Source organism: Corvus brachyrhynchos, unplaced genomic scaffold (assembly GCF_000691975.1).
Source record: "Corvus brachyrhynchos isolate BGI_N302 unplaced genomic scaffold, ASM69197v1 scaffold17, whole genome shotgun sequence".
Classification (NCBI taxonomy): domain Eukaryota; kingdom Metazoa; phylum Chordata; class Aves; order Passeriformes; family Corvidae; genus Corvus; species Corvus brachyrhynchos.
The window spans coordinates 16189448-16213130 of record NW_008240046.1 but is presented as its reverse complement, the minus strand read 5'-3'; the positions used below and the strand labels follow the sequence as shown (position 1 = coordinate 16213130).

The 23683-nt window shown below is 36.0% G+C and overlaps 1 long non-coding RNA gene across 3 annotated transcripts; it reads right to left on the bottom strand.

Annotated features, from left to right (window-relative positions):
- Positions 1-979: 979 nt before the first annotated feature.
- Positions 980-23019, bottom strand: LOC108449175. 3 transcript variants are annotated; one of them, XR_001865311.1, is made up of 3 exons: positions 22943-23019; positions 11100-11247; positions 980-1336 (listed from the first exon to the last, which is right to left on the bottom strand). It is a non-coding gene; the product is annotated as an uncharacterized LOC108449175 (long non-coding RNA). The 3 variants fall into 3 exon arrangements; XR_001865313.1 differs by lacking the exon at positions 22943-23019 and adding an exon at positions 17499-17752; XR_001865312.1 differs by lacking the exon at positions 980-1336 and adding an exon at positions 8895-9603.
- Between the last annotated feature and the right edge of the window lie 664 nt (positions 23020-23683).

Genomic DNA, 23683 nt, shown 5'->3' with positions numbered 1-23683 from the left:
TAAGAGGAATTGCTCTTTTGCTTATGTTTTTCTAAATTACTGCTATAGTTTTTTATATGACTTAATGGAGTTTTAATTCCCCTGATTCAGCACTTAAAATATTTTGCAGTTAGTTTATGGATCACTTCTGCTGTCTTGCTCACCATCTGATTAGAAAACTGTAAATGGGAAGGAGGCCCCAGAGTTTCTGCCTTTATTTTATGAATAAGAAATGTGTTTGGCAAAGTCCAATATTCTGTAAGACTGGGCTTGATCCAACAACTAAAAGCTTATTAAATTAAATAAAATGGGTTTACCACTGGCAGTTATACCAGTCTGGCCGCTTTTCTAAAAATCTTGGTACTGTAAGCTGCCTTTAATTATGTATTCACACTCCTTACCATTTATTATACAGGGAAAAACAGTTTCTTGCTGACCACATTTAAATTTGCCATATATTTTTTTATTTATGATTCATAGAAAGGAATTTTTATCTGACGTGCTACACATTAAACATTCATGATGCAAATATGGCACATTTATGTAGTTAGCCAAGTTCCTGTTCAGAGTCACTGCTTCATTTTCCAGGGAAGAGCCGATTCCAGTTCCCATCATTACAACTCACTGGCTCAGCTGCCGGCAATGAAACAGAACCAGCTTTGTTTAAACAGCATTAGTACTGTACTGGCAGGTTGACAACTGGCATTGAAAGGTGCTATGCAAAAATCTTACTGTTCATTTCACTGGTCATGTAGAAAACTGACTCAAAATGAAGAGAATTGCTTCTATGAACTTCTCAAAACAAACAAACAAAATAAATAAACAAATTAAAAATCCACAGAAACTGTTTGAGGTGAACAGAAGTTGTTGCTCCTCCAAACAATGTTTCATTTTCTTTTTGATTTTTTTTGAGATGTCTTTATATTGAATGTAGATTTCTTTCTTCTTTTAAAAAATTCATATTGGAAAACTTATATACATTTTCAGTGTCTGTAAATAGAGTGCTCTTTCAATAAAATTGAGGAGGGAGGGAAGGAAGGAAGGAAGTCACCAAAAAATGTTCAACAACTTTTATTCAAATTTGCAAATACTCCTGGACATGAAAACACAGTTGTTGGCTAAGGTTTTGAACTAAAAGCTTACACATGGCATGGGGTATCATCACAGTAGCAAATACTTAGACTATGTTGATTATATAGCTGTCATCTTTCCTGTATCTGCAGCAAAGATTTGAGCATCATCATTCATAGTTACTCAATTAGCTTTAGTGATGTCATTTTCATTAAATAAGAAAATAGAGCCATTCCTTTGGAAGCTGAGACAGTTTTCCTTTCTCATTGATGCAGCATAAAGGTACCTATGAGAAAATAGAGCCTGGTTAAGTCAGATGCAACATACATAAACAAGAAAAATAAATGTAATTAGCAAACACAGAGAGAGAATGCTTAAATAAAGAATGCTTAAATCCTCATTTTACAGACCATAAGTTGAGAGACTTGAGACTCAGTCTGTGTCTAAGCTATAACCTGAATAAAATGAATGCAATAGAGGGACAGACAGGTAAGATATATTATGGCATTCTGAAAGCCTAGTGATCTAGAATTATATCCCTGACGCGGTGCTGTTATGCATATTTTATATTTGCAATTTGATTCTTGAAAACATTGTAGTGCACTGTTTCTCAATAACTTTTTGAAGAGCACCAACCCTTAATATTTTTACAGACTACTATATCTCAACGATATTGCTGTCTCTGAAGACCTGTGCTTTAGTTAGGCTTGCTAAATAGAATTTTAGACTCAAAATGACATGATATGGATGCTGTTTGCGGCTCAGCTAATCAGAAAAAAAATAATTGTCTCCACTCGTAAACTCCTGCAAACCTTTGCTATATTGTAGTCGAAAAAATATTTGCTGGATTTCTGAAGTCATGCACCTATAACTATTTGTCTATTTACTGCTGTGAGAACGTCAATCTGGCACTCCAGCAAGACCTGAAGAAGAAGCTTTATTCAAGACCAAGGTTAAACTGTCACATATTTTCAGATTTCTTGTTGTGCATTAATTATCCACTACAAATCTTGAAGTAACCATTTTGAGTTATTTAGAAAGCAGGCAAATAACCTTAATTCCAATATACAAGTTTCTGTAATATTTGTTTGTTAATACTCTGTTTATATTTATCGGGCTAGATGTAATCTGAAAGAAGAAAATATTAAAAAATTATAGTTTAGAGAAAAAAGAGCATAATATGGAACCTACTTCCCACACATTCTTTAGTATGAAAAGAAAAAATGATATTACAGTGGGCACAGGAAGGACATTGATCTGTTTGAGCAAGGCCACCAAGATGATCAAAGGGATGGAGCATTTCTCCTACAAGGAAAGGCTGAGAGAATTGGGATATTTCAACAAGAAAAGGCTTCAGAATGACTGAACTGAGGCCTTCCAGTACCTGAAGGGAGCCTACAAGAAAGATAGAGAGACAATTTCTACAAGGGCATGTAGTGACAGGACAAGGGAGTGGTTTCAAACCATTGTAGAGTAGGTTTAGATTAGATATTAGGAAGAAATTCTTTACTGTGAGGGTGAAGAGGCACTGGAACAGGTTGCCCAAAGAAGTTATGGCTGTCCCATCCCCTGAGGTGTTCGAGGCCAGGCTGTTTGGAGCTCTGAGCAACCTGGTTTAGTGCAAGTTGTCCCTGCCCAGGAATGGTTGAGACTGGAGAGGTTGGAACTACATGATCTTTAAGGTCCTTTCCAACCCAAACCACTCTAGGATTCTATGACTAGAGAACAAAACATTCTGAAAAAACTCTGGACAAGAATTTATATTACTGCAAAAGGTGGTAATTTTTAAAGATGTGAGAGATTCTTGTAAATTTTTATTAGCTGTCTTTATAAATTCATTAAATGCAAACAGTAGTATTCCCACGCAAGATATTCAGAACAAATTAATTGCATAACAACAGCCTACACATCATATGAGCAAATGTGTAGACCAATACAACAGACAAATGGGATTTAATGTCTATATACATTAAAGATGGCTGTAAAACAAGCTCTGGCTCATTGATTTATCTTGTTTCTGTACCTCATGACTAACCAGGATAGTAAGTGAACAATTCCCTCTAAAATGGCGGGGAGGGGGAGAAGGTTAGGGCTCTTTCTATGACACTGATCACTGGATATATCCTCAAAATAAATGTTAAAATATTTAACATATCAGTTCCTACAGAAACTGTGATTTATAAATGAATGGTCTACAGGGGACTAGACGAACAGAATCAGAAGGATGGTTCAGGCTGCACAGTCCTGCAGACACAAGAAAGAAATGTTCATTGACTCCAAGGTGGCCCTGCTCCCTGTGACAGGAATGAAATGTGAACATCAAAGCTGGTATACCAATGTAATTTCCTATGTCATTGATTTTGATCTCTATTTCAAAGCTGAGCAAGAAGCCGTGAAAGTTCTATATTTACCCCATGGGACATGATTTTGTGATAGTGCCTTGTTAGAAGTACACATTTTAATACCTTATCAAAGGAAGCCTGTTAGAGACATAACTTGAAGACCATAAATCTCAGGTCTGCCAGGAAGCAACACTGTGATTATGCTCCATAAGTTGCAGTTACCACCATTGTCTGGCAAGCACCAAGTTGTCTGACATTGCAGCACTGATAACACCGATGGTTTTACTCCTCTCATTTTAGAGGGAATTCATTTGGAGTTCATAAAATCTGCCATCGGTTTCAGTGGCTGTTGAGATCAAAACTGAACACTTCTGGGAAGTGCACCACTCTTGCCTGGCAAGTGAATACTTTCAAAACAGCACCTTTCCTCCTCTTTTGTTTGGCATGCCTTGACAGTGAGTACAACAGTTATTGGTCTGTATTACATACTGCATCACCACATTCAGTGATTCAACTTGAAACTGCACCTCTGGGTTTCAACTCATATAGCCACTTTAGAGATGACTAAGCTATACTTACATGAAAAGGCCTATGTGAACTAACTAACACACAGAGAAAAGACTATAACAGCAGGCCTCCTAAAATATCTCTACATAAAACATGTTACCATGACAGTGAACAATTTCAACATCTGTATAGCAGCCTATCTTTTAAGAAAACATATCAAAAGGCTTGAGTTGAGGGTAAATAGTTACACATGTATCGGGTAAAAATAAGCAACTCTTTATCAGGTACTTTTTTCTGAATCATTCCTATCACAGAGCTTTAATCTTGTGAGTAATCCACTGTCTGATATACCATGAGGTCATGGAAAAAGAAGGAAGCTTGTAGACTTCAGGGCTAGTTATACTGTCAGCTTATTTCAGAATTGCTATATAAATTTAATTATGCTTTTTAACTACATAAAACTTTAGAATTTTTACCAATTTACATAGAGATTTGGTAAGATAATACATAAAATTTACATTAGTATATATGAACAACCCTCTAATACCAACTCTAAGCTACTGATGAAATTTTCTCATGTCATCTGTTGATAATTAATCACTTACCCACTTAGTTTTTGATGGGAAACACCAGCTCATTACATTCTTTTAGGAAGTGTAGTTTAAATTTTATTTATGAAAAACATGTTTAATAAATTTCGTAAGGAGGAATTATATAGAGTCAACATATTGCATACTGCTGTGCTCTGTCATCAGACATGTTCCTTTTCAATTTTACTGCTCATATAGCAGAACTTCCTCTATACAAAATTCTAAATACCAAATAGGTTATTCAGCTGTAAAGAATAATATATATGTCTTCCCAATGCTAGATGAAATATTCTTGGATTATTTTTTAGTAAATGTATAAAAAATACATTTCATTTTAATTCTCTCTTTTCTCATATATACATATATGCAGGAAATATGATAAAAGACAGGTTAAACTGAGTTAAACTAGCCATTTTTTGGAAGTCACGTATAAGGCCCTGAATGGCTCTGGAACAACTTGGATCACTTCCAGCATATATAGGAACCAATGCCTGAGTATTTCATTTCAATGTGTCCCCTGTCCTTTTTTCTGCAGAAACCATATTTCTCTCCAGCATAGAAGTTTAGAGCTGAAGACAAATTCCTGTAATTTCTAATTCCTGCTTTTCTTTTGATCATCATTTTCTGTATCCTTTGTACCTTTTTCTACCCAGAGAGTAAGAAAATATAGTGTATATATTACATGAAGAAAATTAGTCACAGAGTAGTTAATTATTAATAAAGACCAAAAGGGCAATTTTCAAATTAAAATAAAAAAAATATTTGAACAGCTCTGCAATTGGAAAACCTGGTTTTACCTGAAGCTATTACTAAAAACCATAGATAAATCCTCTAACAATTCTTTAATGTCACTGTCATAGAATCTGTCTTACAATCAATTATAAAAACTCTGTATTTTTCTGTTAGCTGTATGCAGATAATTCTTTTTAATCTTGAAATGAATGTCTGTCTTGCATTAAAAATAATATGGCGTTTTTTTAAAATAATACTTTGTAAAATGGATTCTGACCACTTATTATTACTTTTCTATACTTGAGTAAATGCAAATAAGGAAGGATGGTATGGTTGTTTTTTGCAGAGCTAGTTTTACTAAATTTCACATAGAAATGATGGTTCAGGAAATCCTTCCTTGCAGAGTAAGAAACTTAGCCACTCCCTGGACACAAGGTTCTGCAATGAGTTTTATCATAAATCCAGATTTTGTGTTACCATAGAGCTGACAAAAGCAGTTAAAATTGTGCAAGAACTGGACTCCTCCCTAGGCACTTTAGCAAAACCATTACTCTGGGCAAAATATTCTGTGTGTTGACAAACCAAGGAATCACCAAATATCTTCCAACCAATTGCAGTCGACTGCAAAAAGTCGACTTTTTAGAATATGCAGAGGCAGAGAACAGAGGCTAGATTACAAAGCAGGGTTTACTTTGAACCCTTTGGAACTACAAGGGTGCTTCGAGATGCAATAATATGTTCTGTTTTGACACTCATTTAGTGTAGATTTCTGATGTCTTTTAAATTTTTACATCTTACCATGGTAATTACAAAACCAAAATAAGCCATAATTGTTATATTAAAGTACCTGATGTTCAATTCACTCAGAATCAGTATTTGTGCCTATCCCACACAAGCACATTCTTTCAGCCTTCTAGACTATTCAGTAATTATGTTAACCTTTTCAGGAATCTTTCCACATTGGTTGATGTTCTAGATTGCATTCCCTTCTCTACTGCTCTGTGACACACATATGCAATGAAGTCATTGAAGAGCCTTCAGCTCTTTACAGATGTATAAAAGGCTTCACGTTAAACATAGCAGACAAATTGATTCTTCTCAATTTTACTTTCCTGACACTTTGTTATTTTACCATCCATACATTCCAGACAAAATTACAAGTGTCAAATGTAATATGAAACAAAAAAATACATTCAAACAAACCCCTGATTTGAAAGTTAAGGAAGAAGAAAAGACAAAGGAAAAAAATGTATAAAATAAATATTATACGTCCTTATATCATTGGTGGGCAGCATATTGAAATTAGCTTTTAGGGGCATATTTCAACATCTTGTCATTCATCTTTTTACCTCAATATAGAAGTAAAAAACATATTTATTTAGTGAGGTGAAAAGTTCTTTACTTCTTTTGTTTTTAACATGGGAAAGGTCTTATTTTTAATGCAGCATCTTCAGACAAAAAAAAAAGTGAGAGAATAACTGGAAACTAAGAGAATAAGCTGGTTTTTTTTCTAGGGTTGATATTATTTTGTTTGATAATGAGATATCTAGATTGTTTTCTTTTTAGTTCACTTCAGGTAGGTAAATTGCAACCCCCTTCAAAGTTTTCATTAGATAACCTATTATTCCCTTGGAAGAAATCACACTCTATGCATTATTCATTAGGGGCAGCAAATCTTCAGCACAGTCACACAGGCTGCAGTATCACAGAACTACTTAAAATTCTATGTCTTCTTTCTCCATTTCTGCTGAATTCAGTTCTGGTCTAATCTCCGTGTATAATGCAATATCTCTGGGTAATTCAGATATTGCAATGCTGAAGAAAATACATATTTTTTTATTAGCACTGGATAAAATAACCTCACTTTTACTTATCAAATGCTGTATGGTATTTAGTTCAATCTGTGTATGGTATTTTGGTACTTTCATCTTTTCTTTTTGGTTTGGATTTTTTGTTTGTTTGTTTTATGCTGGTGTATATTTGTGCACATCCATATGCAGTGGATGTTTAAAGAGAGTGTTTTACTGATGTTCTCCCCTGCCTACCTCCCAGAGTTTATTTTTTCCAGGAGTCTACTTTATGTGTTCCTTAATAGCTTTGTGTAGTCATTAAGACTATCATTGTATGCTTCCCTCACAGTTTCCTACCAGCTGCTATATTGTACTTTATGGGGAAAACCAGTCAATTCCTCTTTCATATGTGTCAGATGATGCCGGATTTACAAGGTGTATTCAAAGTGGTGTTGGAGGTGAGCTAATAAAATAATTCAACTGTATTTCTTGTGTGTGTTGTTTTCTCTCTCTTATCCTCTGGATATTTCTTCTAAACAATATAATACAAGATTAGGCAAACCATGTATTTCAGCAGAAAGGCCACTGCATGGAAAGGTACAGACCTTCATCCTGTTCATGACTGGGCCACTGACCTTCCACAAGTCCCTTCTATTTTCATTTTTCTCCCTTCACCCAGGACTTTAGCATGTCATTTCTGCTTAGCACACAACTAAGAACACCAGAGCTGTCATTTGCTATGCACACATTCAAACACTAGCAAAACCCTCATCAGGGAAACTTCAGTCTATAAAACCCCCAAATTTTAAAAATCACAAGTTTTTTTAGTTGCTGAATTTTACCTCATGGCAGTCACCTCATATCAACTTCTTTGCTTTTTCTTTCATTTTTCCTGTCACTGTGTCTTTTCTGACATCTCTCAGTTCAATTTCTTTTAAGTGCAAAACCTTTGGGAAGAATTAGGAGGAACTCATGCTCTTACAGCACAAAATCTGCTGATTTAGCCCTTTACTATTTTTCAAATGACTGTGTATATGCTACCTTAACTGTACTGTGCATTCTTCCTGCCACTTCTGAAGCTAACTATGCTACCACAGATGTTCCAAATCCCAAAGTACCTCTTTAGTCAAGACTAGTTTTTGCTTAAGTTGTGGGATGCAGATTTTAAAATAGTCCTTTGCTTAACACTAATTTTTTAAAAATTTCTGATAGTATTGCTTATTGCTTCCTTTTGATCTCTGAATAAATAAAAGTTTTGAAAAACAAGAGGATATCTATGATGCCATGTGAGCTTTTTAAAGACAAAGAAAGTGATATTCTGCAAAAGATAATAAAACAAATTGTAGAGTTCCATAACCATATAAATACAAGGAAAATCAAAGAGGAAAAGAAAAAAATCCAAGAAGACAGTTATGCAATAATAAATAGAAGTAAATATAGTGTTATCTCTCCCCTCAAAAGAAGTGGTAATGGTTGGTTGCGAGAGTTTTTTGCCCAATTTTGAACACAAGCATGAGATGATGACAAAATATGTAAAGAAATTAAAACAGGCAAAATACAAATTACTGCTCCTAGCTTGGAGGAAAATCTGAAAAAGCAGAGGAAGGACTTGTTGCCTAAATTAACTCCATACATAATGTCCAAAACTAAAGAAAATAAATTCCAAATCTTTTAGACCACGCAGTTGTTCTGAAGTTATTCCAGCCACTTGCCACAAAAATAATTTTGTACTTTATTATCTAAGTAATCCATACCCAAGATTTTTATAATAATTACATTAAAAAAATCCCATCACTATCAATACATACCTAAACAAATTTGTGAAATCACAAATTTAAATTCATATTACGGAATTCAGTCATTTAAAATTTAATTTTCTTCAGTTATGCATTAAAAGACCAACATTATATTTTTCATCAACCACATTAATTTTGGTGCAGTACAGACCAAAGACATTTCATCATTTGACATGATAAATAGTGTCTTGAATTATATAAATGTGGGATCATGTGGGAAAAAATTCAAAATATCAGTACAGTGGTTTTGCATTTGTTTTTTCTCTTTTCCTAATTTAGAAAATTCAGATTCTAAGTAGTATAAGGATGCAAAACCAGAATATAAAACCTTCATTTTACCCATATTTTCTCAGAGAGATGGATGATTATCTACAGCTCTGAGTATGGGACTGGAAGGTAAGGTCTTGAACTGGGACAAATTATTAGTATTTGTATTTTGCAGAAGATAAAATTTCATATTAAATATACAGACACTCATGTATACTGAATGTCACTCGGGATTAGCATAATATTTCTATTAGTAACGCTAGCTTATCTAACTGAGCAACACACTGTAGTCAAGAGCAAAGTGCTGGAAGGGTGAAAATGAGCTTAAGTGTTCCCAGAATGGGTTAAGGAAGGGGAGAGAACATTCCCACAGGCAATTATTTAGCCTTAACTGGACTTCCATAAAAATTCTCTGTCCTTACATAACTGATTGACCACCCTACCTTCTGTGTATTGCAGTAATTTCTCCTTTTCTCCATCATGCTGCTTACTCCAGACTCCTCCAAACAAAATACGAAAAACTGTAATTCTATAATGGAAACAAGGAAAACTGACATTTTTGCCTCGATACTTGCTTGTAAAAATAGCCCTTGTGTATGTCCTATCTGCCTCTTTCAATGATATGTAAATTATAAATAATAAGTCCAGCATTTAATGTTATTACCATTTGCTCCTGCTACTGCAACTGAGCAATTAGGGGAAAAAAATCCTTGCTTAAGTGCTACATTAATAATTTCTCATCTTTCCCATGGTTGTAATAAATATGGTGCCTCCACAAAGAGAGATTTAACACAGAGTATACCTGCTCTTTACCCAAACATATAAATGATATATGAACGATGTAGACTAATATACACAATGGATCACAGAAAGACCACCCTGGTGTTCTCTTCCTGAGGAAAACAGTGAAAAATTTTCCTTTGTAGGCAAGGGGTTTCGTGTTGGAAAGATCTTTCCACAGAGAAGACCTGGTACTGCTTGTGTGTTTTTAAATAATGCTACCAGGCTGAAAATTTTAGTTTGAGTCAATCATCATTCCTATTATAAAAACACATTAACCTGAGCCAGAAAGGTCAAGACTAATCAGTTCAATACAGGAGGGAAACCAAAAACAAAGCAAGACAAGGAGCCAGGACAAATAGAACAATCTTTAAAAAGTGTCTCTGAAGTGAAAAATCCTGTTGGATCTCTGACTCAAATCTTTTGAGTCAAATTTTATCTGAGTGGATTTTATTTTTTCTAAATCATATAGAGAAAAACATAGTGTCTATATATTGCTCTGTACCCTCACAGTTGAAGCAGAACGGAGAATAGTGGTAAAAATACTGACAACCATAATTTTATACTTGAATATATAATACGTATGCATATAGATAGAAGTATCTCACTAGAAGTATGTTTTTCAAATGAAGTTATTAGCTGATGCTTGGAGAAGAAGAAGTAAAAAGAACACTGTCTCACAAATGGAAAGATGAGGAAACATACTGTGTTGAAATCTGTTTCAGATAAATGTAATATTAATTTTTATAGTTTATTAGACAGAGAAATCCAAAACATGGTAAGTTAGATGTCAGGAGTACCCATAAAAAAACAACACTTAGAGAAAAAATAAAATTCATTGAGTCAACATGTAGGTCCCATCCTGCTCCCTGACCTATATGTGCTTATGTGTCAAGTCAAATCAAATCAAATAAAATCAAATCAGAAAGAGGGTGAACTGGAAAAATTTTTAAAATCATTCCCTCAAATTCCATGAACAATAAAGGGATGGAGATTTAAATTGTTTTGCAAGTCTAATGCAGCATCATATAGCCAAACTGGTCTTCCTTGGTCAAACAGAAATTTGTGATTAGAGCTGGCAAGATATCAGAATTTCCATTCTACTGGAACTTGATGGGAAGGGTGGGAATAATCAATTATGTAGCAGAAAAAACCCATTGGAAATTTTCTAACAATGAAGAATTTCATTTTATATAGCTGAGCTTAATTTACAAAGTTTTCAAATAGAATTGAGCTTAGGTATACCTGGGTTCCTTTTTCCTTACATATTCTTAGCTGACTAACGAGGACCCAGAAGTGCAGCAGACATTTTCCAGCCCCCAGCTCTGCAACAGGGAATATGAGGAGTATGACTTATCCAGGTAGTGGAAGCGAGGGTACATCACAGAAATCCCTGCCAAGGAACAGAAGCATTTTGTTTTCATCAGATAATAAACATTTGCATTGGATCAATGTTTTATGAATTATCATGAGCTCAGTAATGCGATGTCAGTCTAATGTTTTGCACCCTTCAGCTTCCCTTTCCCTATTTTTATTTATTATTTCACAAAGACTTGTCCAACTAATGTATTTCATGTTTCACCATAATCCAGGTATCTCAGCCAAAAGATTTCAATTTTTCCACAATGGGAGTAACCCAATACATCATTTATTGCATAGCCTACCAAATCTTACCTTATGCAGCGTTCAAAAAAATACTCTGATTTTGGTAGAAGTAGCTCACTATCAAACCTTCTCAACAATTAAGATTCCTAAGTGATGGATGACCAGTCATATTCATTTGACATGTTTTTCCCCCAAAAAAGTTTTGTTCTATTTCTTCCTATATTATTCTTCATGTTACCTGATGCACAGATATTCACTTGACATCACCTCATCAAAAAACACTGATAAACCCCATTGCCATTGCTTACTTTCCTTGCTTTATCAGTGATTCAGGTTCTCAGAAAGCTTTTTTCTTGGTAATTCCTTTTCCCACTTCCTTCATAGAAATTATTAACAATCACTGGCCTTACACGAACTGTCTTCCCATTGAAACACAGTCCAAAGGCACTACCTGCTTTTCCATTCCTTGTGTGTTTTTCTAGTGGAGGCAATTATGTTGAGACAGTCTGTCAGACAACAATTTTCTCAATGCCACTACTTTAAACGTCTCAGCTGGCAAAACATCAGTGTCTGCCATCATCCCACATCCTGTCTCATCATCCTACCAACAAGAATTCCTACCGCAACAACAGTCCCTTTGAGGCTGTTATTTGAACATTCCTCTTCCTTTTCTCAGGTATTTTTACTGAATAACTTTCCATAAAATCATTACTGTCTGCTGATGACTTCATTTTGCTTCTGCCTGTTACATCCTGAATACGCATAGGTTTACAGATCCTTATCATATAACCCAAAATATAAAAAGAATTTGGCTGTAAGACCCCTGCTGTGCTCCCACGGAGATACAAACTTTCTGCTGATAAATTTAGACATAGGCACAGCAAAAAAAAGAGAAAAGAATAAAATAAATAAGAATGGATTTTTCCTCTAGAGTCTAAAACACATCTAGGCAAAATTTACTAAAAATATTCAATGGCTAATTTCACATATCACAGTAAAAACATTCATGTGTTTTTAATTCTAACTGTAAGTTTTTATTAAGTGCCTTATGGCTGTAACTTTGATCAGTATTCTTTCTATTTGTTTCTTTTTTTTTTTGTCTTATTACCAGATTACGAAGCTATTATACAAGAAAAGTGAGATCTCAAGGCTCATTAACTGTTGCAAAATATTTGTCCAAAAAGCATAGAAGAAATCCATATAGTGAAAACAGAGATACTCCTTGTTACAATGCTAAAAGCATTTGTCACTCTCTGGGTAGCATTTCTATGTTCAGGAAGGAACAACAGTAACTAAATCTTAATCCTATCAAAGCCAAGGGAATTGTGTTACTGCAAGTAATTTTTTTTTTTTTTTGCTTTTTCCTTTTACAGTAATATTTTTTTCACATAGCCGAACTAATTATGTTTGAAGTTCATAAAGTGTGAGAGAGGTGATGAACAAACGTGTAATCATTTAATCACCAAAAAAAAAGGTTTATTTAGAAATATGCATCCTTTTGAAATTTCTCCTAATTATTATACTGAGAGTCAGACCACAGACTCTGAGGATCATCCAGTTACTGCAAATTCAATATGCATCCTTTTGAAATTTCTCCTAATTATTGTACTGGGAGTCAGACCACAGACTCTGAGGATCATGCAGTTACTGCAAATTTCTCTAACATGTAATTGAAGCCTAGTTCATTAATTAACAGAACATGGATCAACTCAGGAAAAACATTGAAAACTCAGTGAAGATACAGCGACCCAGGCCATGTACAATAATTAGATCAGAAATGTCTGTGATACCAGAACAAAAAGACAACCTTACATTGTATTCATTTTTGAATAAGAAAATTTGCTTTTTTTTTTTTTTATGTAGAAAATTCTGAAATGTCACAATTTTTTATGGAATCAAAATTCTCAGAAGAGCAATATTGAAACATCATCAAAGAATTGTCTGTTCCCTATGCATTCCAGTTTTGGAATTAGAGTACATCTCACTACATGTCAGTGTGCTTGTCCAGGTTCCTTTTCAAAATAAATATATGAAATATACATCTGGTAAGTCGATTTTGGTTTGGTTTTGTTGGCTTGTTTTTCTTCTTCCAGCATTAATTACACTGCATTTCTCAATAGTGAACTTCTTTATAGTACTTTGGAGAATACTGACCCACATTAATACTGAGTTTCAAAAGGGTGAAGTTACCTTTCTGAGTCACGGAACTGGGCACTTCTCTCTCTGCAAGATGCAGGAACAACTCAAGATTTTACTGGCATTTTATATGGGTTTCAGTGATTCATCATTCAGTGTGAATCCCTGAATCCCTACATACCCCCTGTTTCCAATCTCTGTATGGCGTACGTCAAAATTTTATAACTGGCGAGACACCTAAATGTTAAATATCATCGCACCTAAATTATGTTGTGGCATATTCAACATCCATTAAAGAGCCTAAGCTTCCCTCCAGATCTTTTGGCTCATAATAAAATTGATCTTGGGAGCTCAACTGAAAGTAATCAGGTCTGAAATTTTTATCTAAGTGTACCAAAAGTAATCTTCATTACATTTTTTAATGTTCCTATTTTGGGAGAAAATCATAGTCCACCACAAAAATTTGCCTTTATTACACCCTCATATTCATGAGGAACTCACAAAGAATAAAAATTTGCTTTCAAGAAGTTTGTACTACATAAAATCTTAATTTTCTATGTGTGGAAATCCTCCGAAAAGACTAATGGAAATTCAAGGCTGCATGAAAAGAAAGTTTAAAAACTCCTAAGAATTCATAGTGTTTCTGTGGTTTTTCTTATTTTCTAGAATTTTATTTCTGTGTTGGTTTTACCTCATATAAGCATATGTTTCATCTCATCTAAAAGGGTTTTTGCCCCAGCAGCTAATGCCTTCCAGAAGGCTGACAGTGTTAAAGTGCTGATGTGAAGAACCCACATACTCAAGTTTTCTGTATTCCAAAGTAATGACATAAAAACTATGGAAAATGTTTCAAAATATTTTTTTTTAATACATTATAAAAATAATTCTTTGTAGTTTTAGGTCTGGTTTCTAATTATGCTATTTATAGTTTTTCAACCCCAACAGTGTGTATTTTAGTAGGCCCACAATGACATCTTGTGGCTACTCTGAGCTGATGACTCAATGATCAATAAAATGAAAATGTCTACTGACTTTCAAGAAATCTTTAACACATGAACAGAAAAGTTATCCTCAGTGAAGATCCTGCATAAGATAGCTGCCTGTGACAGCAGTGCCTGGTCTAACTCCTGACCAATCATTCCAGTTGCTGCACTTTTCTGTCAGTGGAAAATTAATTAACTTTCCATACAAAAAATCTTCTGTGAAAGAGGCTACACTGCACTGCATAAGTGAAAACTGAAAGTCTTCAGGCTATCAAAATGTGATAGATGAGTTTGCATCTGGAACATTAGGAAGAAGGAAACCAAACCTAAGGGAGTGATTTACTAAGTCAGGTCCAAAATAAATCTTTTTGCACAAACTTCAGAGACTTCTGGTTTAGTTTTGTTTTTTCTCAGCAGGATGGCCTTTACATGGGTTAGCTAGCTGCACCTGTTCTTTAGGATCAGTTCTCAAATATTTTGAACAGTTATGCATTCTTATTCACTTCCCTTTCTGCAACTATGAATTGCAATAAAATTATTGGGATATGTATGTTTACTTAAAGCTATGTAACAAATTTTAATGTAACCATGATTGTTATGTTATCTGTCTACAGATTTCTCTGACTTATACACTTTTGCCTCCTTGATTATTTCTTCAGTGGCTTCTTAATTTTAAGTGAACTCTAACAGTGGCACTCTTGGGTTTCTTTCCTTATATATTTATCTGCTAAAAATTTGGGAAAAGCACTGTAGCCTTGTATTTTCCCATCTTTTGCTATCTCATAGCTTCTTAACTGAAAAGTCCTGATAAAAGTTGATGATTCATTGCCAATATTTATTTTAATATTTCCTCAGATCATATTTAAAGACTTTCAGTTGTCTGCTTTTGGATAGAACAGCAACATTCTAATTTCACATTTTGCAGATCCATATACCTTCATAAAAAAAAATAATATAAATGTCTTCTTGGTTCAATGCGGAATCTTCAGCAGCAAGACTTGGAGTATTATTAGATTTCAAAGTTATTTTAACTTTTTTTCTCTTCCTTTTGAAAGACAATTTCATAAAGGTAATCCAGAGCTCAAACCCTTTCCCTTTGAACTAGGCTGTAGTGTATTATAAATACACACATATACATATGCACACACACAAACACACATATATATATATATCTATCTCAATGTGTACACATTAGAAGCCTGTGTTCTGGGAGGACTGTCAGGGAATTTATTGAAGATGAGCACTGCCCATCCTTTATTAAACCTATAATTAACACAGAAGTGCTTGATTTTCCTGAACATTACATGTGGCAAGTCTGATTAAATGCTTACTTATCGCTCTTCATTGCACACAGATAGTGTCACACAGGGTTTTGGATGAAGTAAGGACTATGCAAAACACAGCATCTGGGCTCAGGGGGGAGCCACCATCCGGTTGAGGGGGAAGAGAAAAGCATTACACCCTTGCCAGCAGTACAATGGGAAGCTCAGGGAAGGAGAGGAGCTGGTGAGCTCAGATTCGGCAATGGCTGAACACTCTCACTGAAGGGAATCAACATCAGACAGAAAACAGAATCATCAGTTGCATTAAGAATCAACAGAAGCATGAGGTGAAGAATGAGGCAGCAGAAGGATTTTGGCAAAAGGAGGCTGCTGGAAGGCTGCAGTACCCCAGTGAACAGTAAAAAGAAGAGGAGGCATGATGAAACCGCTGCTCCCTTAACCACTGTCAGTGAGGGTGGTTAAACCTACCTACATAAACAAGTGGGAATGAGTGGAAAGAACTCTATAGCTGAACTTCTACAAAAAGCTATTGTGAGACTCAGGTTCTAGCTCTGACGTGGAATTGAACATCCTTTTTTGGTGGGGAATCGAAGCTTTTCAAACATTGGTATGCAGTTGATGGACTAGAAATTGCCAGTGTTAAGAATTACTTGCTGTTGTCAACCAGCACGCATTACACTGCCTACTGGTGCGCTTTAAACTGTAAAGTACAGGCTTGAAAACTTTGGGCAAAAAATAACTCCCTGTATTTGTTATGAACAATCCTATTTGTATTAGCGGCTAACTTGAGGTGATCAGTAACACATGCAACAATGTTACCAGATAGACGCAAATCATAGAAACAGAATCCAATGTGTTGGAAGAGACCTCTGGAGGTCTTCCAGTTTCAAGTTCCGGTTCAAATAAAGTCAAGTTGAAAGAGGTTGCTCCATCCTCAGTCTGAGGATGGAGATTTTACAGCCTTTCTAGGCAATCTTCTACAGTATTTCCCCAGAACAAAAAAATCTCACTGCCCCTGCAGTTAACCTATATTTCTCCATTCTTTCTCTTTCTGCAAAAATTTATTAGCTCCCAAGTTAATAAATTAAAAGTAATATCTGTTTTTCACCAAATTACAGCTGCAGTATTTTTTGTTCATTTACTTAAACTGACATCCCACCCAGAATGAAAATAGAGCAAAATGTGTCCAAGTCTACATTTGGAGATGCCTTAGACATCTGCTGACAATCTTCACTAAGCCATGTGCCAGAAGGTGCCACTCTTCTGGCAGAGGTGTGACTCCAGTTGCCTCAGGCACTTTGAAATTCAGGACATGAACAGTGTTGCACCTTGAATCCCTAAGGACACTGATCCAATATGCAACAACATACAAAAAGGAATCTATTTGAAATTGCCTGATTAGACAGAAAAAAGCCACCTTTTTCTGAACAGCCTTATGCAGGGATTCCAAACCAGCCCCACGCAGCCACCCTCTTGGCAACTGTGAAGAGGCACAAGTACATGGAGGTCTTGTGTGACAGTAATTGTGCATATGTTATTTTGTTTTGCTGGACAATAGATTGCCACTGTCAGTTGACTGTCACTTAACATCAATCAACTCATTAGAAGCTCTTGACTTTCTCATCCAAGCTACTCACAAGGTCTGGTAAAAGAATGCAGACAGTCCTGGGCTTTCATTCCCCCTCAGGAAACCGGAATAGGATCCAGGGAGTATTGTGCTGGTGAGGTGGTGAAGGCATGATTTGAGTTACCCCTGCAATCATGAATGACAGCATTGAGGAGGAAGGAAATAGTATGAAATTAGGTTGTTACTGTGAAAGAGGAGGACTAGCACCATGTATACAAACGCCAAGGCAAACTGCATTTGGGCACAACTCATCCAAAAAGTGGGGAAAAGGGGAAAATGGGAATAAAGGATGCATGAAGTTTTTCCTAGTCACCAGGCTGTTTGTACATCTTACCACAGTGTAATGCATTTTCCTTGGGTTAATTTTTGAATGTAGTCAAGAGCATACCTAAGAATATGAGTATTACAGGCCTAGGCAGGATGCTATAAATTGCTACAGCACATACCTGATGAGGTACAGCCCATTTCTGGCATGTGTCTGTTGCAGATGGATTTTTAAAATCTTTTAATTTTAGTTAAGTAAAAAAAAGTATAATCTCGAGATTGCAAAGCACAGCTTCAAGCCAACTCATTTTTTTCCCCAACCCCTGAGAAGGTTTCTACAAACCACACAAATTTCTAAGAGATCTCCAAAAGTACTTCAACCTCCACAGGAGGCTTCCCTGTATTCTATAATTCAAAGGCTCTCTCCAACCTTAAAATAGACAAGTCCTTGAAAAGGAGTCAATATATTATCATTCAGGTCCTAATCAGGTTCCACCACTCATTATTACTCTAACCATTTTCTGGAATCTTATCCAGGACACAGACTTCCAAAAGAACTGCTTTAAGACATGGGTTGGTGCAAACTTGATGGGAAAGGTAGGATTCCATAGCTTTCTCTTTCTTATGATAAGGGAACCTGCTGTGCCAAGCCAAATGCCAATGCCTGATGCATACACAGGGAAAATAGGGAAACAGAGGGAAAAGCTGTCAGCCCATCTTGGATAAATCCAGCAATTACTTTTTGGACTCCTTTTCCTCAGCAGTGGGATCTTGTGCTGTAAAAGCAGTCCAAGTAAAATCAATCTGAGGTTAACCTTGCTGACTCACAATCATGTTGAAGAATAGGCTTCATCTGAGACACAATATATTGTTCTCACTGAAATACCCATGGGAATCCACTTATTTTCTATTGCTCCATTTTAATTTCTCAGGTGCAAACTATCAATTTCATATCAGGACAGAATGGTCCCTCTCTTATCTGCTTAACTCCCCAGATATTTGATATCAGAACCTAAACTCAACCTTTAATAGGAAAGAATAAAAAAAAGTATTCTGCCATCTACAATAAACTTTCATAATGAGAAGAATTGCAGAAGTTGTATAATGATGCATCTTTTTAAGTAATAGAATTGGCCGGTACAAACCATGATTCAGAAGACCAAGAGCAATACTTTAAAAATCAAATGTATAAGACAGAGCAATGATACAGAGGCCTGAAAAAATATGAATACTAGCTACTAGAACCACACTATGAATCCAAGCTTGAACACGCAATTTATAAGGAACTTCAGAATAGAATACTGAAAAAGATGTTTATGGGCTTAAAAACCAATGAAAAGTATGCAATGAATCATAGAATTCGTAGAATTGCAGGGAAGGGAATATGAAAACAAACGCAACATATAAATCTATAAGGCCTGACCTAAACGTATCGTGCTGCTTACAACTGGATACTCCAGTCCTGGGGTGACTGCATGACACTGTATTCCCTATCGTCTGCCCTATGCCAGACATGAGTTCTGTGCCTTTAAAGCTACCTAAGTGAGAGGGGAGTAGCCTGTGGAATTCTTTCGGTGGCCTGTGTTCAAAAACAGAGGTAACTTGCTTGCTCTCACTGTGGCAGAGCCAAGGAAGCACCTTCTTGCTTTTCCTAGCTCTTGGCTCCTTTTCTCAGGAGAGACAGAGTTAAGAGCCTTTGTTTTTGGCTAGCCTGCTAGCTGAGGCAAGAACTTTTCCGGGGACTTTGGTTTTTCTTCTTCTCCTGGAACTGTTTGCTCCAGTCTGGAATACCATCACCATGAGGCGCTACACCACGGCCCAGAGGAGCCTACCCTGCACCCCAGCTCTGGAGGGAGAGAGCCACACCCACAGAAAGGACTTTGAGTCTTCCCAGATCTACTTCATTGCAAGGAGTTTTACTATTTAACAGTAGTCATTCTTTTTTTGGTGCCTGCGTGCACCCTGATTGTTAAATAAATAGGTTTTTTTCACTTTCCTCCAAGGAATTTCTTTCTGAACCTTGTGGGGTAGGGGCTGCTGAAATCTGCCTTCTATTAGAGGAAACATTCATTTTGGACATTTCCTCCAATTTGTCTCAAACCAAGACAAATATGTCCCTAGCAACCAGATAAAAGAATAAAACCTATAGAAATGTCATCATAAAGAGACAATGTGTAATTAATAGATGCAGGCAGAATAGATCAAGAGTCACTGGTTTGGGATCCACAGCCTGTAACTTTTTGTCACGTAATGCGTCACCAGCACATGTACCAGTCACTAAACTTCCTGCCCAGTGTATTATCCTAATGCAAAATAGTGACTCTGATGTTTTAAGGATGTAATTTAAAGGAGGTAAAGAGCATAGTTTCCTGTCTCAGATGCTGTTAAGGCCACAGAAAACATTGCCATGAGATAAGTACAGCGTAGCGAGACAGGATGGCAATGACTCAAGCCTGGAAGAGGTGAGATCTGGCTAGAACATCCTGGGTAATGCATCCAGACAAAAATTCCCACCGTGGCAAACTGCATAATGAAGTAACTGCTTGTATGCACATCACCAGTCAAACAAAGACCACTCCAAGTTATAGGATAGATGGCATCTGCAACCACCAACCTCAACAAAAGGCCCCCTGAATATGCCTCCGTGGATACCTGGAATGGACTATAGTTTAAACCACCACAGCAGGAACTTGAGATAAGATAAATGTGGTACTGGCTGTCACCTCAGACCTAAGGAGAGGGTAACAAAGCTGGGGGAGAAGAATGTATGGGCTAATGGACACAAAGAATGCAGAATTTATGGGCCACAAAGAATGTGGAATTTATGGGCAACAAGGAAGGCCAACTCAGCAGCAGTGCTGAAACCAGCTCCGTCTGCATAAAAGGTAATTCCACCAGGGGGAGATCACAACCTACCAACCCAAGGCAAGAAACCCACTGATTCAAAAGAAGAGAAAGGCTGAGCCTGGGACTAATTAGCATTGGAAGCAAGGGAATCATTTAACCAACAGAATAAGAGAACCGTATAGCCAATGACCATTAATTCCTCTTTTTGCTAAAATGTATAAGTAGTGACCATCACTGAGAAACCTGAGGTGAAGAAGAGCCTCTGGATCCACAGGTAGAGATTATCTTCTCCTAAATCTGTCTCCCCCCTGCCCCATCCACCTCCCCATCTCTCCTTTTTTTTATATCTTTCTGTCTCTCTACATCACAATTTACTTTTAAATAAAATCTGTACTATTGACTTCAGCATATGATCCTGTTTGCATTTTAATTCAGGCAGAGACATATCTTAACAGATGTCAAGTGGAGTTTTGCTGATGAATCAGTTTGACACCAGAAGAGGTGTAAATGTTCTTCCTGACCTATCAAGACCCTCAGGGGGAAGTTTTTAGTGGCTCAGCTGAACACAGAGCGCCTCAGCTCAACATCTGACCACCTACAAAATGACCTTTGAAGGAAGTAGAGGACTTGAGGAAACTTCATCTTATGTATTCCTCCTAGCAACCAAGGGGGTAACATTGTGAGAGTGAACATAATGACACTAGTCATGGGGATCACATTTGCATTGTGATCCAACTGTGTGTTGTAACTGTTGTGAGTAAGTTGTGATTGTGTGAGAAATTACCCAACCATGCTGTTAAATGTAAATCCTGTGTAGAGTCAAGTACCTTCAAAAATGTAAACTTGGTATGAAAACATCAAACCCTTCCTGTGTGGAATATTTAAAAGATATGTTCAGAAAGTATTGGGCTGTGAAATAACCTGACACAGTTATGTATAATTAATCTAAACTGGAAACTTTTGTGTTCAATTTGCTAACAGGTAAATGCATGCAAATCTCCTCTTGATTTGATTTTGGCCCATTCCTCTTGATTTAAGCCATTATAATGCAGTATTTATTCAATTTCTAATTGTGTGTAATGCAACACACAGTTAAATTAACATGGCTGATTAGTACTCTGGTTCTAAACCCGTGAACTTTCTATTCCCTGTAGCTCTTAATCAAGTTATTGCTCAACTTCCTCCTGAACAAAAAAAGCTTTTAAAATCTCTTTCAGAAGAACAAGTGGGTGAGTTCTGAAAGAATTGTTGTCTCTGCTGTACTGAGGGCATGTCAAACTAATCAAAATCTTCTAGTAAAAAAACTCATTAATACCCTGAAGATGTAGACTCTCTTCTTCTAATTATACTTAGTTCATAATTTCTCCAGATCTGATTTACATGTATTATAATTTTTTGCATTTAATTTTCATTTATACTGTGCTGCGACAACCATTCTTATTTGGATTCAGGATAACAAGATGAGGTTTTTATAAACCCCCATATTTTTCCATAATTATAAAACTAGAATGTTGACCCTTAAATGAAGGATAACAAAACATTAGGCAAATGAAGCATAAGTTTGACAATTTTAAATCAAACAAATGGAAAAATATTGAATTGAACCCTCTCAGGACCACTGCTAAACAGCCCTTAGGATTATACACTTCAAGTTATTAAAAGAAGCCTACATTTTATCCAACAGCACTCAGTGGAAAGCTATTCATGTGCTTTCATGAATATTTTATTTGAATCCCTGATTTGTAAGATGGAATTTCTCTTCCATAGACTAGACTTCATGCAGAAGTGCAAACTATAAACTGAGTCTTATAAAAGCAAACTTCTTGATATGAAACATTGTTTTATCCCCACCTTGTGGAAATTTTCTGCATATGTTACTACTTAGTTGAAAACTAAATTCATGGGTATGATCTGAATGATTCTAGTAATGTAGCTGTAGTAGGTAATGTATCCATAGAGATCCTCTTGCATCCACCTTGTCATGGAATTTATAGCTCCAACATTAGGTGTTCAATTAGGTAAGCCTGAGCTGAATCTGTTTATAAGAAACCCCATGAAGGAGGACATGAGGGGAAGAGAGGAGATCACAGTATCAGAGCAGGTAAGAATTCACATTCAGGTTTTGTTCCAAAAACTGCTGATTCCAAACTTAAATCTGAAACACAGATAGTAAGAGATGAACTAAGATGAATGGATGTTGTAGGATACAATTATATTTCTGAGCATTAATCCCATCCATTCTAAAAACAATCCACTGGAGCATTGAATAATACATTTATACAAAAATAAACTGGGAACATGGACAAATAATATAAATTTAAAAATTAAAATCTTAATTCTTACCTTGATCTGGAGCTGAGACTCACAGTGCAAAACTTCTTTAGGTGACAGCTCCACTGTAAAATCCTCTTCTCCCTGTTCTCTTCTGGAAGAGAAAATATAATATCTTCTTGTATTTATTAGTCTGGAGAAATGCAGAAATGAAGAACGAAAGTGATCCCTGGCATCACGGCATTTGGTTCTCTGCTAGTATTAAAAATAGCATAGAATAATTTCAAAATCACGGTTAAGTTCTGTTTAAAAATATTTTTTCCCACTATTTTCCCATTAGAAGGTTGTTACAGAAAGGCTTCACATTAAAGGTTAGGAGCCTTTTTTTTCTAATTTCCAGCCTAAACTCAACCTGTTTAATTTTTACTTATTTATTTTTTTACTAGTGTTAGCTAATTGACTGAATAATTATTTGCCCTTCCCTAGTGTTGTTCATTGCCATTCAAGTTTTCTGTTAGAGGCAAAAACCAAAAACCCCTTAGCCCTGGTTTTCTTGTCAGAGTATGTCAGTTCCTTCATGGCCTCTTTTCCATTTACCTGGTCATCTTTGGAATATTTCCATGCATTTTTTGCTAGAATCAACTCCTTTGAACTACACAAATTCCCCTCACACAGTGTCTCAGCTAAGACTTTACACAAGGCAGTGCTATTATCATATTGAAGCATTTATTCTTAGTCAGCACAACAACAGAATCACAGTTCTGCAGGAGCTCTGTCCACTCTGCCTGTGTTCTGTATGTTCAGAAAAAAAAA